The 18,528-nt window shown below is 42.1% G+C and overlaps 1 long non-coding RNA gene across 1 annotated transcript in view; it reads right to left on the reverse strand.

The window, feature by feature from the left end:
- Positions 1 to 3,212: 3,212 nt before the first annotated feature.
- The window catches only part of LOC138582099 (uncharacterized), a 219,404-nt gene continuing 204,088 nt past the window's right edge, over positions 3,213 to 18,528 (reverse strand). The window contains exon 4 of the long non-coding RNA XR_011304949.1: positions 3,213 to 4,947. This is a non-coding gene — a long non-coding RNA (uncharacterized lncRNA). The remainder of the gene's footprint in view (positions 4,948 to 18,528) is intronic.

Here is an 18,528-nt window from a genome sequence, read left to right on the forward strand (position 1 = left end):
TCCGCGGATAGATCGAACACAAAAAAAAGTTTGAAAAGTTTCAAAAGGTATGTAGGAACTCAGGATTACTATGTGGGACTTGTGCCATGGTGAGATTTTATTGAAAGATATTATGGATTAATTGAAAATGTACTTTTAAATTGTTCGGGGACACGAACAGTGTCCACATTCAGAACACGCAATCAGCGTGGGCGTGGTCATATGAACCATTCGCGAACAAGTCCGCGAAGGAAGCGCATGTCCGCAGGACACCAAATGCACGGAGATTGGTTAGCACATGCGCGTTGATGTTCTACGGACACTGTTCGGGTCCTGAAGTAATTAAAAATGCGTCACACGTGAAACAAACATTTCAGGACACTGCATGTGTTCTTAGAACAGTTTAAACTTGCTAGCGGACAGTAAGGACAGATATAGTGTTCTTCAGGACACGTCCTATTTTGTTTATGTACGAACATTTCAGGACACCAATTGTGCTCTTAGAACAGTTTCAACTTGCTAGCGAACAGTACGGACAGGTATAGTGTTCTTTAAGACACCTCCATTTTCGTTTAATTACGAACAATTCAGGACACCGCATGTTTTCTTAGAACAGTTTGAACTTGCTAGCGAACACTACGAACAGGTATAGTGTTCTTCAGGCCACCGCCATTTTCGTTTACGTATGAACATTTCAGGACACCAATTGTGTTCTTAGAACAGTTTAAACTTGATAGCGAACACTACGGACAGATATAGTGTTCTTCAGGACACTTAAATTTTTTTTTTACGAACATTTCAGGACACCGCGTGTGTTCTTAGAATAGTTTGAACTTGCTAGCGAACAGTACGAACAGACATAGTGTTCTTCAGGACACCTCCATTTTCGTTTATTTACAAACATTTCAGAACACCTGCACTGTCCGCGGACACCTACATTGTTTTTTTTATTTTAAAAAAACGAAACTATTTACAACACAATATAAAAATTAAACTTTTTTTAACATGTATTAATCATTTATGACAGAGAAGGTGAGGCAGAAACAGAAACAAAAACAGGAGAATTAGGGGTTTCAACATGATTGTTATTAGGTGAAGAAGGGATGGAAGTCTCATCAAAACTTTTGGGTTATGAAGAGGGTTTGGGGATAATTGACTGGGATATGGTGAGGAGGGACAAGTACATGTGGGGCAATGGTATGAGGTTTTTGGTTTAAAATGATCTTCCACAAAAGTTTTCAATTTATTAAAATTAGTCAACAATAAATCAATTTTTTCTTCTATACTGTGAAAAGTGTTATCCATAACAGGTTTTTCTGAAGTATTTTCTATTTTGGTATGCTCTGTACAAAAATATATATATATATGTTAAATGTATACAAAATAATAATAATTAAATGGTTTATATTATAAAGTGTTTACCATTAGTTTCACTATCTTGTTACATTTCTTCATGTGGGAAATGCTCCTCTAGCCATTCCAGAGTACTAGACATTTCTGTGAGAAAAAAAAAGATAATATATTTTTTTATCTAATACAGAAAGTTAAATATATGAATAAAATTAAGTACACTTACTATTTCAGGTAAGATATGTCCTACGTACTCAGTGGGTCTGCTCTTCTTCTCAGTTCTGTCGTGTTTGTGAGGTAATTATGTTGGAAGCCAATTTATCTTCTTGTGGTATATTCCATTTTAGAACATAGTGCATTTAAATGAATGGTTAGTGTGTTGCATATATGGGTTACATTTCTTATGTATTAGTACATATAATGTGTTTGTGTGCTAATTTTTGAATTTGTTAAATGTTCCTATGTTATGATATAACAATCAAACATACCCCCCCAGAGTTTTTGGGTAGTGGTACTGTCCTTCGAACATGTCCGCGAACATTAAATGAGTTCGCGTACATCAAGTACAGTAGAAGAGATTCAGTCAGTTCCATATGACATGTATATAAAGTCAAAGTCATTATTGTTAAGTTGCACTACTAAAAACCTCTGAAATTCAGTGAAAAAACTTTGTTAAATGGACATTATGGTTAAGTTGCACTACTAAAAACCTAAGAAATTCAGTGAAAGAACTTTGTTAAAGGGACGTTATGGTTAAGTTGCGCTGCTAGAAACCTATGAAATTCAGTGAAGAAACTTTGTTAAAGGGATGTTATGTCATCAATGACATTTGTGACGTCATCTTTGATGTCCTGGGTGTTAGGCTTAGCAATTCACGGTGGTGGCGCGAGTTATGGCTGCTTAGCTTACCATAACTGGCGAAAGGTTTTTAGCAGCGCAACTTAACCATAACGTCCCTTTAACAAAGTTTTTTCACTGAATATATATATATATATATATATATAATATAGATTCTTATAGAACTTGTTAAAGACATCTGAGATATCTTTCTCTGATGATACTACCTCTCCTGAATCATATTTGTTAGATTACTTTATATCTTTATTTTTTATTTTTAAATAAGCAGCAGTGCCTTGCTAGCTTTGTTGGATGTGTGATAACATTTTGATTAATATTTAAGTAAGGTTTCACTTGATTGTTCTGAGAGTTTTTTGTTAATAGCAAATTGAAGAGATTAAATCTCCCTAAAAAAAACTATCATCCGCATTGGAATTGTTACTTTTTTCAAGTTTATGCAATTGATTAAATAGAATATCCAAATCTTTCTTCAACTCTTTTTTTGTTTTGGGCTACTAATGAGATGATATGACTATGTAAGACTGCCTTATAAGCATCCCAATTATTGACTGGTGAGGTATCCACATCTTTATTAATTTCAAATTAGAAATTATGACCATTTTGAAATGATTCTTCAAATGTATCATCCTCCAAAAGAAAGTTATTACATTTCCATCTGATAGATCCTTTATCCAAATTATTAAATCCCAGACTTGTGACTAAAGGTGCAAATTCAGAAATAATTGGACTATCCACTGTAGAGTCTACAATGGTACTAGATAAATATCAAGAGATACATATGTAATCAATACGGGACATCATATTATGGGGAATAGAGTGGAAAGTGAAATCAAAGTGTGCCCTTCTCCAAGAGTAAACCATCCCAACCTTTGACACACAGCATAATAATTCCTTATGTGTTATATTGTTTTTAAATTGACATGAAGATCTATCCACAAATGGGTCAATGATGTTGTTGAAGCGTACACACACAATCAGGCTAGGCAAGTCAGATCGTATTAGCATTGTTTAATATCATCACAGAAAATAGGATATAGACTCATATGTCCATATATATAAACAATGGAAAACATTTGAGAATTGAATTGCACTTTAACTAACGCCCATCTTCCTATGTAATCCGTATCCTTCTGTAGAATTTCATAGTTCACCCCTTTCCTTATTACAATTGCAACCCCATCATGTTTCCCTTCAGCTTGGCTAGCCATTGCATCACCCACCCAGAACGTTTTCAATTTCATGAATTCCTGTAAAGATAACTGTGTTTATTGAATACAGACCACAAACAGTTTGAACCTGTTTAATTATGTAAAGACCTTTTTGCCTCTTCACCAGGTTATTCAGGCATTTAACATTGCAGGTGATGTATTTAAGTTCCATTCACTAAATACATTATAACAATTAAGTTTATCATTAGAACTACATCTGATCGAATTCATCTGACCCATTTCTTTTCTGCAAACATCCCCTTCTTGATAATCAAAAAAACAATGACCATTTAACAGTTTATATTACTATTTACACAACCATATACACAACAAAATTGACACAAGAGGGAAAATTATGGGAAGAAGGGAGAAAAGTTGCCATACTTGAGGGTTTGTGATCTTGTACCTATGTCTATGTGAGATAGGAACAAGAACCACTCAATGCAACTAATGAGAAAAGAATAAAACATCTGACAGATAAGTATAAACAAGTATGCAGCACTGATGTGTATGTGGAGGTTGGGCACACCCACAGCAAGGAACGGAAATGCAGACACCAATGTTTCCAAAGCCCACTGCTCATTCTTTGAATGATGTTATTTGCTACCGGAGAGACAAGATATGCTCCTTCCGGAAGACCAAAAATGTGTACATTATTCCTATGATTTCTGTTTTCTAGGTCCTCATTTTGTTTTTAAAGTGCTACAACAGATTTTTTTGAAGAATATTACGCACTGAGTAACGTCTTTCGCATTCCCTTTCCTTCTTTCGACCGCGTCAATTCTTGCTTCAAAATTAGACCATCATCGAACTGCTGAAGTTTATTGTTAGTGACTTATATAAAGGGTTTCAAAGCTCCTATTCTTGTAAGATGACTCCCCATATTAGCTTCCAATAAGACCCGGGCTGGTGGAGGAGAGTCGCTCTTTGCACTCCTGAGATTCATGGCCACTGATGAAGGAACATCCTTATTTCCATCTCCCTTTGTTTTACCTTTTTGAGAGAGGCCAATTGCATATATAATCACTCAAACACTATTACAGACCAGATATATTTATGAAGTGGTTAAACTGGTATATACTGTGGCTAAATTCTTGTCATCTAATGGGTCACAAAGCTTTCAAACAAATGGTACAAAAGTAGCCAGTAGATTTCAACAGCTATTTCCAATCAGAAACTCCAATCATGATAGTCATAATATGTCACCAAAATATTTATGAACTATTCACGCTGTATGATACTAAATTCAGCAGTCACAGTAAATGACAAGAGACAATATTTCCGTTCATACCACTGAAAGAGCAAATGAGAGGCTTCCCTTTCCATTATAAAGGTTTCCAATACCTTTTTATTTCCACAAGGAAGAAACGAGTAGTTGGGCCTTTGTTGTGATGGAAACTGACCTCCATAAACGGTCCGCTGGAGCGTGACGACTTGACCCGACTGCATGAGGAGAAGCTCAGCCACTCAATGATGGAGACCGTGGCGCCAGCTCTCCCTATTTAACTTTAAAGTCGCACTGCAGAGCCAGTAGCCATCACGGGGGAACTCCCTGCAGGAAAGCGAGAAAAAGGGCGATTCATTCATCTCCGTAGCATTCCATCATCGGAGCGGGGGCAAATGGTTAGTCCGCCATTGCCACTCAACACCTAGCCACGCCCCTTGGCCTGCAGTTCTACATCTGTAAGCACCAACTGATTACACGTGAGCCTCACACCTAGACATCCTGCAGCCAAAGGCTCTATCCCTGGTAGCAGTGAATGCAGTTCTGCATCTGGAAGCAGCGGTTAGCTGCTGCATCTGAGCAGCACATGTAGAAAAGCGCTGGACAATGAAGATTTTGCATAACATGTAGAACGTTTACAGGCACAACAATTAATAGAAACAATTGCTGCAGAACATGAATTTCTAAAATAAAATTAAAGTTTCAAGCACATGATGCGGTGTAATGCTTGATATGTGAATTCTATTGTGCACGGTTCTAAGGAACAGCAAACTTCTATTCTAATGTACTGTGGTTGCCAAGCTGAGAACAGACCCCAGGGTTATCAAAGATTGAGTTTGCTATGATTGTCGAAGAGGGAGTTCGCTGGTATTGTTAAACTGGACATAGATTTAATATGCTAAGGTTGGACAAACTAGCAATATACTGGGATTGTGCAGACTGTAAGTAGAGCTGTCTCCAGTTGTAACTAGATTGGGATTGCCAAACTGGGACAATACTGGGGATGTGCAAAATGGTAATACAATGGGGTTAGACCTAATCTGGAATATGCATATAATTTTCATACTGGAAATATAGTGGGGTTGTGCAAACTGGGAGTTGTGGTGGTGATGCTCGCACGAAGACCAGATTTGCACCAGTTGTAGGTTTGTGAAAGGTTTTTTTATGAGGATTATTGCAAAAAAGAGGCCCTAATTGAATTCGTTCCATTGCTAACAACAGTGCAAATATGGTTCTGCTAGGTTTCATGATAGTATTTCTAAAGCACATGATCATTGCAATGATCTCTTGGTAATGGGTTGGTGTACACGGTCTTGGAGGATAGTTTAGGGGCAATGCGTTTGTCTTAGAAGCAAGACACTGCAGAGCAACACATGTTTGAATCCTGGTCTCGCGTTTAGAGACTGTTCATTGGTAATTAAGCATGTTAAAAAAAATCATTAATTAATCCCATAAACCAAATGTGTTTCACAAATAAATGGGTTTAGATGTAAAAAATGTTTAAAAGATGAGATTTGTCTATTTTTAAAAGGAAGACAATTCCAAAGATGGGGTATTTAAGGAAACTAAGTATGTTCCTCCAATTCGCATTCTTTTACATTCTGGTTCGAGCATCTCAAGTTTGCAAATGGAACATAGTATCCTCCTCGGGATGCAATGATGTAATTTATTGCTAATCAACATTGGTCCCTGACCATGATATGCGGGCTAGGCCACACACACAGTCCTCTCAAAACAATCCTGGCTGAAAAAGGGAGCCCGTTCAGAGCTTTAATGAAGGTGTGTTAGCACCAAGTGTGGTGTGTGGCAGCCTCCAAGCCAATAAGAAAGCTTTGAACTGTTTTTTTGCCTTGCGGTAAAGACCCTGTTCCGAGCTTCTCCGGAAGTAGGATGCCGCTATATTCCCTGCCGGGACAGCAGGTACAGTGTGTGCTGGGCTCCCCTTGCTCTCCTTCCCCCAACCCCAATTTTCACATGCCTCACCTACTCCCACCCCTGCCACACATTCCTGGTGCTTCCATCCCTCGCCAGCTCAGGGAATATTCCCAGCACTTTGCCATTATGGCTATGGCCACCATGGAAAAGGAAAAGGGACTACCTAGTTCACAGCGGCCATCTTGATTTGTAGTTTTTATTTCAAGTTGACAAAAGGCAAACAGGCCAGGTTCAATTTAACAAGAAACCCCTCCAGGCAGGGGGACTTTACTGGGACAGGTCTTCCAGTAAAGCCCTCGAGAACCGGCATTGCCTGGCCCGGTAAAGCCCCCACGCATTGGGGTTTATTGCTTCAATATGATCCCTACGTTTTGTGCCTGTGGTAATGGGTGCTGCTGCATTTTGAAGATGCTGAAGATGTTTTTCCAGTTTAACCGAGGTCAGAGAGCAGGCATAATCAATTCTGGATAAAACTTGTGCTTTATTTGCTGAGAATTTCTGTTCACGTTCCTATGACAGAAGTATCGGGTTCAGTGTTTTTAAATGCCAAAAACCTTTTTGGGTTACATCCAAAATTGGAGGGACTCTAGACAATTCGGTATCCAATAAATCATGTTTGGAGCTCAAAGGTTGCTGCTTTTTCGAGCAGCGTAGCAACATGGGGAAGATTATCGATTGGACATCAATGTGAACACTGCCTTCCAAGTAATGGGGTGACTAAGGAGGATTCCAAGCATGGTGGGTTTAAGTTTGGGATAATGGAGTATTAATGTACTGACATGATGGCTCAGCCTTTTCCCACCATTGTTCTATTTCCTTAAATAGTGAGGGAGGACAGAAATCCAAAAGTGAACCTGAGCATTTGTTACCCTTAACAAGATGTAAAAACTGTTCTGAATCAAGTGAGCTAAAACGTGTGGATTTCTGGGGATGGGAAATTCAAATGATATTTTCAATGGTTTTAATTGACTTTAGATTAGATGGAGCCTTTTGGGAGGTGATACTTTCATAAATGTGCGCAGCTTTGTTAGAGAAAAACGTGCACCAGTGCCAAGAGCACATCTATTTGGTTGTGCTGTAAGTAGCAAGGCATGTACAGTGCTCCAATATGTGCTGTTCTTGTTGATGGTGCCTTCCTTCCTTTTCCACTATTGAATTTCAGTACTCACTTTTTTTCTCCCCCTTGGTGCCTCGCTTTTCTCCTGATTTACTGCCCCCCGCCCCACTGGACCTGTCACTAGTTTATGCAAAGATCTCGACTCATGTCTCTCACTTCTACTTCCTCTGGACTTTCCCTTGCTTCTCTTTGGCGATTTTAATCTTCCTCTCTCCACTACTTCTGTCCCTCTTCTCTCTATTCTTGACTCTTATCAATGTTCACAAATTCCCACTCCTCACTCCCAGAACTCAGGTTCCTCACTGGTTCTTATTTTCTCTACTGTTGTCATCTTCTGTAACTGCACTCCCACCCCAGTCTTCTGATCACTATTTGCTTTCTTTCACTCTTGCCCTTCACCCTCCCCTCCTACTCCCTCCGGCTTCTATCGCCACGATCTTCGCTCATTCAACATTGCCTCCTTGAGGAGCACCCTCACTTCGGGTCTTCCTTCTCTTAACTTCTTTTCACCTCTATCAGCTGACGCTGCCACTCATCTTTTTTCCAACAGTTAGACTGATACTCTTGACCTTCTATATACCCTTCTGCTCTTTTCTTTCCTTTGCATAAACCATCTCAGCCTTGGCTGACCCTCTCCCTGTTCTCTTCCAAGATTTCTTTTCTTCGATCTTCTATTTCACTGTCCTCACGTTCTACACCCTCACGTCTCCCCCTGCCTCTGCTCCTGGTGCTACTATGGGCCTCATTACACGGATGGCGGAGAACCATGGCGCTGTTAGCGCCATGGTTCATGCCGGTAAAATACCGGCACCGCCTTGGCGGAAAGGGGAATTACCGCCCCATTCCAAGGTTGGAGAGGGGGTAATTCCCCCATCCACCATTGCCCTTCCCCATTCCCATTTTTGCCCCATAGGGCTCAATGGGAATGGGGAAGGCGCTAATTATGGTACCGCAAATTGTGGTACCGTAATTAGCTCCCTGGGTCCCCTTGCGGGTTGGTTTTTAACGCCTGCAAAAAGCAGGCGTTAAATGCCCCAACCCGCAAAGGGACCTCGTAGTAAGGCGGTAAGGATTTACCGGTACCAGTATTTTACCGGTACCGGTAAATCCTTACCGCCATCCGTGTAATGAGGCCCTTTGTCTTATTTCCAAATACTCTCTGATCCCGACATCACTTGTCTTGTCTTTGCTCATCCGTCTTCTGCCCTGAGCGATTCTCTCACTTCATCTCTAATTCCCATTGTCTACCCTTCGTTTGTGAACTATCTCACTTCTCTTTTTAACCTCTCACTTTCTCATCCTTCAAGCATGACTCTATTCTCCAGATAATTATTTTTAAAATGTACTTGACCCCTCTTTTTATTCTAACTTCCGGTCTATTTCCCTCCTTCCTTTTCTTTCTAAGTTAGTGGAGCAAATTGTCTACACTCAAGTCTCTTCATTTGTTAACCTTCATTCACTCGTCCCTACCTTTCAATCTGGATGCAGGCCCTCTCACTCCACAGAGACTGCACTTTCAGTGGTAACTGAATCTCTTCTTTCTAATTGCTACCAGAAGCTATCTTGTGCTCCTTGATCTGTCGTCCGCCTTCGATACAGTCGACCACTCGGTTCTTCTTTCCTCATTTTCGTCTTGGTTATCGCCACTCTTTCTTGGACTGGTTCCAGTCTTATCACACCAACCACCCCTTTTCCGTTTCTTGGCCTGGTCAGCCCTCTTTTTTCCCTTAACTACATGGTGCACTGCAGGGTTCTGTGCTTGTTCCTCTGCTCTTCTCTCTTTGTACTTCTCCTCTTGGGGCTGTCATCTCTGCACATAGTTTCTCGTACCTTTTGTATGCCAATGACTCCCAAGTGTTCCTTTCTTTCTTCGATTCCATCCACTCATCTCTTTAGGTCTGTCTTTTCCCCATACAATCTTGGATGTCCTTACACTCTTTACATCTGAATCCCTCTAAAACTGGGCTCCTCATCTTCCCTGCTTCTATGGTTTCCCCACGTTCCCTCTCTGTATTTCCCTTCCCCCTGCTTCCTTCTCTCTCTTGAAATATATTTCGATCCTCACTGTCTTTTTTACACTCGCATTTCCTCTATCTCTCGCTCCTGTCGCTGACAATTTTAAAAAAATTAGGAGGGCTTGCTGGTACTTACTTTTCATTCCTCTAAACTCCTGATCACTTCTTTAGTATTCTTTCATCTTTTCCATTGCTCTTGTCTACTCCTGGGTCTCCTAGCATATTGTCTTGCCCCTCTTCCCTCCATTCGTACCCCTTGTTCACTCTCTCTCCCCCAGGGACTCTATCTCCACTGCCCTTCACCACCTTCAGTGGTTGTCTTTTGATGCTCGACTTCTTTTTATTTCCTATGCCTTGTCTTTAAATGCCTTAGTGGACCAGCTTCTCCCTCTCCACTTGTTTCCTTCTATTCTTCTCTGTGGGCTCTTCGCTCACAATCCCTCGTTCTCCTAATTGTTCCCCGCCCCCTGTGATCCCTCTCACTTCTGTTCTTTCTCCGTCCTGGCCCCTAGGCACTGGAACTCTGTCCCTTTGTCTCTTCGGTCTTTACCCACTCCCTCCCTTTTTAAATCCAGGCTTAAAGACCACCTTCTTTCTCTTTAATTTATTGTCCTTGTTTTTTGCCAGACTTTGATTTTGATTTTGACCAAGTATCACCCTTTGTGTACCATTTGATCGTACGTAAACCGCTTACGTGCTATATCAATACAAATAAAATACTAAATTACAAAAAATGGTGGGAGGACAGGAACTGCGTAGGTGTTTGGGCTGATACAATTACCAGATTTGTGTTGGTGTCACAGTGATGGTAATTGTGCTGCTGCTTCCACCTACACCAATCCGGTTCTTGCGGCCGACTGAAATCCAGGCAAACTTAATCATTGCACTGGCAATACACCCACTGCCAATAGAACACTGCGACAAAGGCAAAGCCAGCACAAATTAGTGATCATACCAGCATTATAACCAGTAATATATGTGTGTGTGTGTGTGTGTGTGTGTGTGTGTGTGTGTACATGCAGACCTGCCTGCTGTCGGCTTTCAGGAGGACTAGGGCTGAAAACTTGAAACAACACGCCCAGCATGATAGCAGTAGTAGGAACTACATGGCATGTACAATCTTCACTGTAGACTCACTACCTGTGGCAACCCTAGACCACCATGGGGAGAATTATCCTCCCCTCTTTCCTCGCCAGCACCAGAGAGCGGGGGTGTTTGGGTTAAGGCCGGACAGTCATCCTCCCTTCATTTTCTCTAACCGTTCTCACCATTTACTCCTTCTTGTAAAACCTCACCAACTTTAGGGAATGGCCTCCTTGCAGTATACGCATAATACTGTGACAAACCGGAACATCGTTGTTGAAAAATGTCACTCTGATCGTGCTACACTTTCTTCTCTCCACACCTCTTATGACCTTAATCTATTTCACCACAAAAATCTCTAATATCAAGCTCTCATTACCTCTTTCCACTCATCCTCGCCGTCCCTTCACACTTCATAACCAACTTTTGGTTCTTCGTCGTTTTTCCTTTCAAATCCCCACTTTTGTATTGTGTTTTTCCTCCTTCTTTCAGCATGCACCTATTCGTCCTACTCTTAAAAAGCGCTTTGCTGCTCCATCTCTTCCATCAAACTATCAACCTAGTTTTCTTCTTTACTCTAAATTTGTGGAAAGTGCTTTTCACTCCAGAACTAGCTTTATAACATGATAATTCTCTCCGCTCATCGCTTCATTCTGGATATGCGGCTATGGGCAGCTGTTCTCGTGCATGCTACAAATTCCTCCCTGAAGAAGAAGCCTTCTCTTCTTATTCTCTTGGATCGATCGGCAGCATTTGACATAGAAGCTTACTCTATTATTATTATTTTTTCACTTAGATTTTTATTGGCATTTATATAAACGAACACAATGCAAAACTGTCCCTCCCCCCTAAATTCATCCAAACTTCCCTTCCTTCAGTCTTGTTTGCGCTTATTCCTGGGGTTCTCTCTCAAGCCGGGGCCTTGCTTATCCTCACGTTTCGTCCATCGGTTTCTCCCGATTGTGGAGACCTATCTCTTGTTACCACGTCCGCTGCTTACTCTATTCTTTATTCGAGTCTCCCCTTTGGCTATTTTGTCACTATTTCTTGGTTTTCGCCCTAACTCCCCCCCACACCACCTGTTCTGTATCTTGGGAGACCGAGTCATCTAGTTAGTTTGACTATGTTGGGTTGTTTCCCACTGTTTATTCCTTGGATCCTTAATACTCTCTCTTTATGCCCCCCCTCTTGTTAATCATTATTTCCTTCAGTCAGAACCCTCATTTCTATACCGATGATTCACTGATCATTATTTCCTTTTCTTCCTTAACTGGTTATCTCCACTCTTCGATCTCTGACCCTGCTGTCAAGCTCTGGATGCTTGATCATTCCCTCTTCACCTTTAATTAATAGAAGACGGAAATCCACATTCTTCTCTTGGCTCTTTTCCCCCCTATTTATTTTGCTCTGATGGTCTTTCTCTCTCCTCTTTCACTTGTAACCCACGTCTGACATTTGACCCATCGCTCTATTCACTTCTCATATCTGTTTCTTTGCTTATCTTGATTGTTCTTTGCTTTTTCTCAGTGTCTGAGCCTGTGTGTTTTTTTTTCCAATTCTCCAGTTTTTTTTAACTGTTGTTTTGGCTTCCTCTCTGTTTCCCTATCTCTCCTTCTCTAGCTTCTCTCCATTGGCTTTCCTTCCTAGCCCCTCTCTGGTTTTGCTTACTATTCATTACTTTGTAATTGACTCACGGCCTTGTCCCTACTTATCTTCTCTTGATTTTCTGTACTGTCCTCGTCTCTTATTCTATTTACTCTCTTTAGTCGTCTCTGTGCTCAATTGAGTTTTCGGTTGCCCCCAAAGTTTGAAACACTTGCCACTACTCTTTATGTTCTTCCTCTACTCTTACCTCTTTCTACGCTTCACTCAAAATGCCTCGGCTTGCACCCCCCCCCATTGTTGAGAGTGTAGCACCATGCTGTGTGCCCCTTCTTTTGCTCAATCATTTTGTAACCGTTAACTGGGCATAATGGACATTTTCAGTGATGTGCTAAGTGGACAATACTGTAAACTGGCAGTGTTGCGTGAGCCGAGATAGCGGAAGCCAGCCACGATGAGCGAAACTAGGCACGATGAAACCTGACAAAGGTCTTACAAGTGGCAGAATGTGAGTTACTAACTGCTGGGCATACATTAAGCTGCCAGTGGTGTGCTTAGTGAGTATATTAGACATTTGCAACGATTTGCTAAAGAATACATAATGTAAACTGGCAATAATGTGTTCACTGTGTTCAAACATCTACGTGCAAAATGACAAAGAACAATTCGTATGTACCACAATATTTGATGTCCTATCGTGCCAATTGCTCGTCTGATTTCTCGTGCCAAGCCACACCATGACATCGTGGTTGAGGTTATGACAGCCCCAGAGCATCCTACTTTTCATATCATCTGGTCAGGCCCTTATACACCATATTGTTTTTTTTAAATGCACAGCCTGCAACACCCTCTTTTTTCCTCATGCAAAACAGCTATGCAACACTGCTTTTCCATAGCAAACAACGCAGCAGCACCGAGCCTCGCAGGTTCAACAGCCCTAGAAGTGCTGTACTTTCTCGTGACACATTCCGGTGGCATCCTATCCCAAACATGTACGCAGTTCTCTAAAATGACCTGTGCATGTGCACAGCCATCAAGTGCTTCCCCTCTGAGCATCCCCGCTTCTAAAATTCTGGGAGGCTCCAGCTTTAGGGAGAGGAAATATTATCTTCAGAAAGGAGAACTGCCCTCCGTCCCCAATGGAGTGACAGATTCTGCCGCCATTTTATCCTCCCATCCGCTGACGATGTTGTCTGTATGAGTATACATGGTTCATGGTTACCAACACTTCCGTGTTAGGGTCTGTGCTGTGAAAATAAAATGAGCCCAAGTCCAGTGTGCATTGCGTACTTTGTTATAAAAGGGGTTCCATGCATGAATCACTGACGTATGTATAGTCTGACAACTGGGAGATTGGACTTCCTTGGGCTGGAGAAATTACCCCCACAGCACTATCCAGAGACAGGGGCTGCAAAAGGCCCAGCAGCAAGAGGGGGGGTGTAGACACAATAAGGTCATGTTGCGGAGCAGATCCTGTCCTTCCTGTTCTCTGTAATGTAAGGAAGGGAAAGTCAGTATCTCAATGGCTCTCTTTTGACCTGTGCTAGAAGTTTGGCCTATTGCTGAGACACCCACCTTTACTACCAGAGACCTGGCTTGAACCTGTGGCCTTCAGGGTTTCCTGATGGTAACCACATCTAACCCATCAGGAGCTGAACCTATAATTCAAAAGCGGTCCTTAAGCAAACTGATATTCCTTCACTGAATAGGATTCAGAGATCCTCAGTCAAGAATCAGGATGTTGTTCTAAAGAACTGGAGTTCAGGAATGTCACTATTATTCCCCAGTCGATCCAGGGATAGGAAGATGTAAATCAAAAAGAGACTTAATTTCTCCTTGAACCTCTGGTAGATTTATCGGTAGGCAATTAGCACAACCAACGGCGTCCATGAGCAATGTGAGAAATAAACAGAGCAGAAGACGGGGCGCGGAGGGGCGGGGGTGGAGTGTACAGAAAATGCCAGGAATACAACATGCTGCCAACTGCGATGACCAGTGAACCCAAGAAGCTGCCAAACAGAAAACATTCTGCAACACTGCATAGTCAAGGGACAGTCACAGACTGGCAACCGAAACCAAAAGCAGAGGAGTCATTTCCAAGTAAGTGGGCCAACAGGTTAGGCTAGGCAAAAGTCAGAGATCATGAAATCGGGATCTAAAGGAAACCATAAACGCCATCAAAAGCAGAGCATACATGACAAAACCCCAACAGATGTAACAGGAATAACCACATTTTAGGAGAGTAAAACAAGCAGAATATGGGGTTCAAAATATTAGGAGACATGTCTGGAACACAGGGGAACCATGCTGAAAAGACATAATGTTTCCTTCCTGGTCCCCTTAAGCATTGCGTCTTCGTGACATCACTTCCTGTTCTTTCCAAAATAAGGATTGAATTGCCCATGCCTCCTTTTGTTTTTATTTGTGGTGACATCCTAGTTATATTTGGGACTTAACTTTACCAAAGGCTACACAGCCCAGTCCTTAATGGGTCATTTGTCATCCATAATCTATTTCAAGGCTATTATGCTGACAACCTATTTGTCAAATATAAAGATCTGTGGACATTCTTATGTTCCCAAAATTATGTTTGATTTTATGCAAAGCAGCCAGGAACCCTCATTGGTGATACTTGCCTCCCTCCTGTTTCTCATAGGAGGATTTTGAAAGAGTTCAATAGGGGTGTCCATCTTGGAATGATCACATGTTGTCAGAAAATAATGAAATGGTTATTCTAGGCTTTGACAATATGCTTTGCTCAGTCAGGCAAGTGCAGTGTTCCTATTAGGAATCGAATCTATACTGATTGTGATCATTGGACATGATAATTGTAAAATGTTAAAGCTGAATATTTTACAAAGGTAGTACAAATAAAGATATATATTTATAGCGTCTTATGCTACGCATACACACTATTTTGGCTCAAAAAAGGGCCTTCCAACATGGAAAGGGTCATGCTCAAATTAAAAACAATTATCTATTTCTTCTGTTAGCACAAAGGAAATGTTTACTTTTGTGCAGTGGCCACTTAATGGGTGGTAGGGATGCTGAACCCTTGCATTTGTTACAACATGCTAACACTGAGAATTAATTTGAAACAAAAAGAAAATAACACACCCAGGTGTAAACCCTGCAGCAAAAGTGGTCCCCACATTGTGGGTTGCCTCTGGTGCTGCTGTTCGCATTCTATTTTCAAGCATAAAATAACATAGCAAACTCCCTTTAAGGATCTGTGTTTTTTCTAAGGTTGTGCTGGTATCAGCAAAGGTTGGGTTGTTCTAGAAAACACACACCTGACAATGCAATCAACCATCACATGCACAGATATCATAACTGTCCACATTATCTTTTAGCCCCTGGGTCATGCACTACCATTTGAAGACAATCTCTTACAGGCCATAGGTGCCCACACCAAGCTAACCTCCAAAACAATCCTTTTAGGGGACTTCAACTGGATTATAATGATCCTGCTGACTATAACGTCACTTCAGTTGCCAACTCACTCGCCACTCTTGGTTTTAAGCAATGTATTCTCACCCCTACTCATGCGCCAAAGGCAGGATCCTTGATTGGATTGGCCACCTGAACTGTCAGACAGTGATCCCCTCCAACCACCCTTGCCCATGGTCAGACTGCCACATAGTACTCTTCACTATCGCCCCCACCAGGCACACTACACTAGTCCCTGAGATGATTCCCCAAACACTGAAATGGAGTGTTAGAAACCTTATCAAGGATCCCATTGTCCCGTTGCTCGGTGCTCTCCATCTCCCCTTTGGAGCCTCCCTCCTCTTAAGTACCCAATCACACTTGCTGATCTCTATTCTAAGACCTCAACGACAGCTGTCAACACCACAGCCCCACTAGTGCTTCGAAAACCCAAACCTTCTGTGCATATAAACTCCTGGTTCTCTTAGAGCTCCATGTGAACAAAAGGAGTGAAGAATCCAAATGGAAGCACTCGCCTACAGTTTCACAGAAGATGCTGTTCACGACTCTATCAAAATGATAAACACGAAATTCTCTTGGCAAAATCTACTCATTCAAATCCAGAACCGCCAATGCCAGTTCCAACACCTGCGAGATTTTCTCCATCCTCATGGAACTAAAAACCCATGCTAACCCCCCAGCTTCTATCCCAAAAAATGAATCTTGGTCTATTAACATCCAAAATGCTCTGAATGCTAAAACTGACCCCCTTCTAAAAGAAATTGCCCACAAGCAATCCATCGTAAAATCTCAGTTGCATCTGCTGCACTCCACCTTCCCTCTCCCTGCCTTCCACAAAACACTTCCTAAATTTGACTTCCCTAATCTCTCTGAAGCTGAGGTCATTTCCCTACTAAAGGGTCTAAAACCCTTGGGATATAAAGGAGATATTTGCCCAGCATCCCTCATCAAAGACTATGCGGACACCCTGGCACCATTTATTGCCTCCTTTATCAACTCCTCTTTTACTCTAGGGGTAGTCCCCACTTGCCTTAAGGAATCGTGGATTAAAAATTCTTCCGCAGACCCTGCAATCCTAAACAACTACCGTCCAATTACCAAAGTCCCTTTCTTACTAAAAAATCCTGGACTGAACTGCCTACCTGTGACGCTCACCTGACTCCCACGGAGGCGCTGGCCTGGTTCGCGCTGCTGTGACCTCTTCTAAGGTGATGCGCAGGGTTCGGAAGACGGACTGGACCGGGCCCCCAAATCTGGCTTGTCTGGCTCGCAGAAGTTTCCTTCTATAGGCGAAAATAGGGGATTAACTGTCTGCGGGGTACAGGGCTGTCAGAAGATGTGGTGAGGCCCGGGGCAAAACATTTGGTGAGGCCCCCTTACAGTTTTTTGCACTCGGCCAGCGGCGGCATATCCGCACACAGGAGACTTGAGAAATCTACCCTTCAGTTTGTGTGCAGGATCCCAAATATGGTTTATTACTACTTTCTCTACTGAAGAAAGGTTCATGCCAGACTAACTTTTTTATCATATGAATAAATATATATAAGATGGCATGAGCTCTCTACTGCGCCACCTCCAATTCTCTGAGGGTCAATCACTTTTCCAAGCAAAGAGTTGAGGGCAGATCTCTTTCTTCGGCTGGGGCCTCCCTCTGGAAACAGCCTCCCTGCCTCGCTAAAAACGAGGAGCACCATCTCCGGTTCCGGAAGCACCTCAAGACCTGTTTATTTGCTTCTGCCTTCTTTCTTCCTCTCCCTTGCTGATCACCTGCCTGATCCATGCACTGGTCACCTAGTCAAGCTCTGAATTCGGGCCCAGGTCCCTGCCTGTACGTCCTATTGCAATCCCGCACTGCCTCTTGGCTCCCCTGCACTTGTGGTCTGTATCTGTAACCCTACAGTCCCCGCTCTTGCTCGTATTGTCCACCCGTTGGCTACACTTATGAGTACTCACACTTGCCACCAGTTGGCTGCACTCTTGTTTCTACTTTGTTCCTGCACTTCTGCATCCTACCCCACCCTCGGCACTTCTCCCCTCCCCATTCCCTGCTCTTGTACGATCTGAATGACACAAGGCCTAGTAAGATCTGTGTTTTGTCCTACTCTTTTGTTTCTCCCTCCTTGCCTTGTCGCGCCTAGAAACACTTGCGTACAGGCACGTTATAAATGCCATATCATATAATTAAGGAGCACCCTGCCCCTGTTTGCGCATTAAAACACACATCATACACAGTGACAAATGATGTACAGTGGAGGCTGGTACATTTCTGAACTTAAGAGGCTTAAATGTTTGTTCCAATTAGTCAGGATCAACAGAGCACAGTGAGGGAGCCCAAACCAAAGGGTGGCTTGGGGGGGGGTTCTCACTCCCAAGAAAATGTTTGAAACATTGGGTTAAAAGTATGCATTTTATAGCACTTTCTTTGCAAAATTGGGTAGAAATCCACACAGTTTGCAATTGGTTTTGTATGGAAGCACATGGAAATTCCCAATAGTTGCAAATCACAAATTGTGCATAGGAACATTTTCCAATACATTTCATGCCGCCTTTCCACACGGGATATGCTAGTATAAACATATATTCATGCTGGTTGTTCTAATTATGTTGAAGCAGGCTGCATCAATATTTGCCATTATTACCATGTACGGATTCCCAACCAGTAAAAATGCCGTGCCACAGAAAGTATATCCAGGCTGACTGTGTACC

Source organism: Ambystoma mexicanum, chromosome 3q (assembly GCF_040938575.1).
Source record: "Ambystoma mexicanum isolate Mex_15411 chromosome 3q, UKY_AmexF1_1, whole genome shotgun sequence".
Lineage (NCBI taxonomy): Eukaryota > Metazoa > Chordata > Amphibia > Caudata > Ambystomatidae > Ambystoma > Ambystoma mexicanum.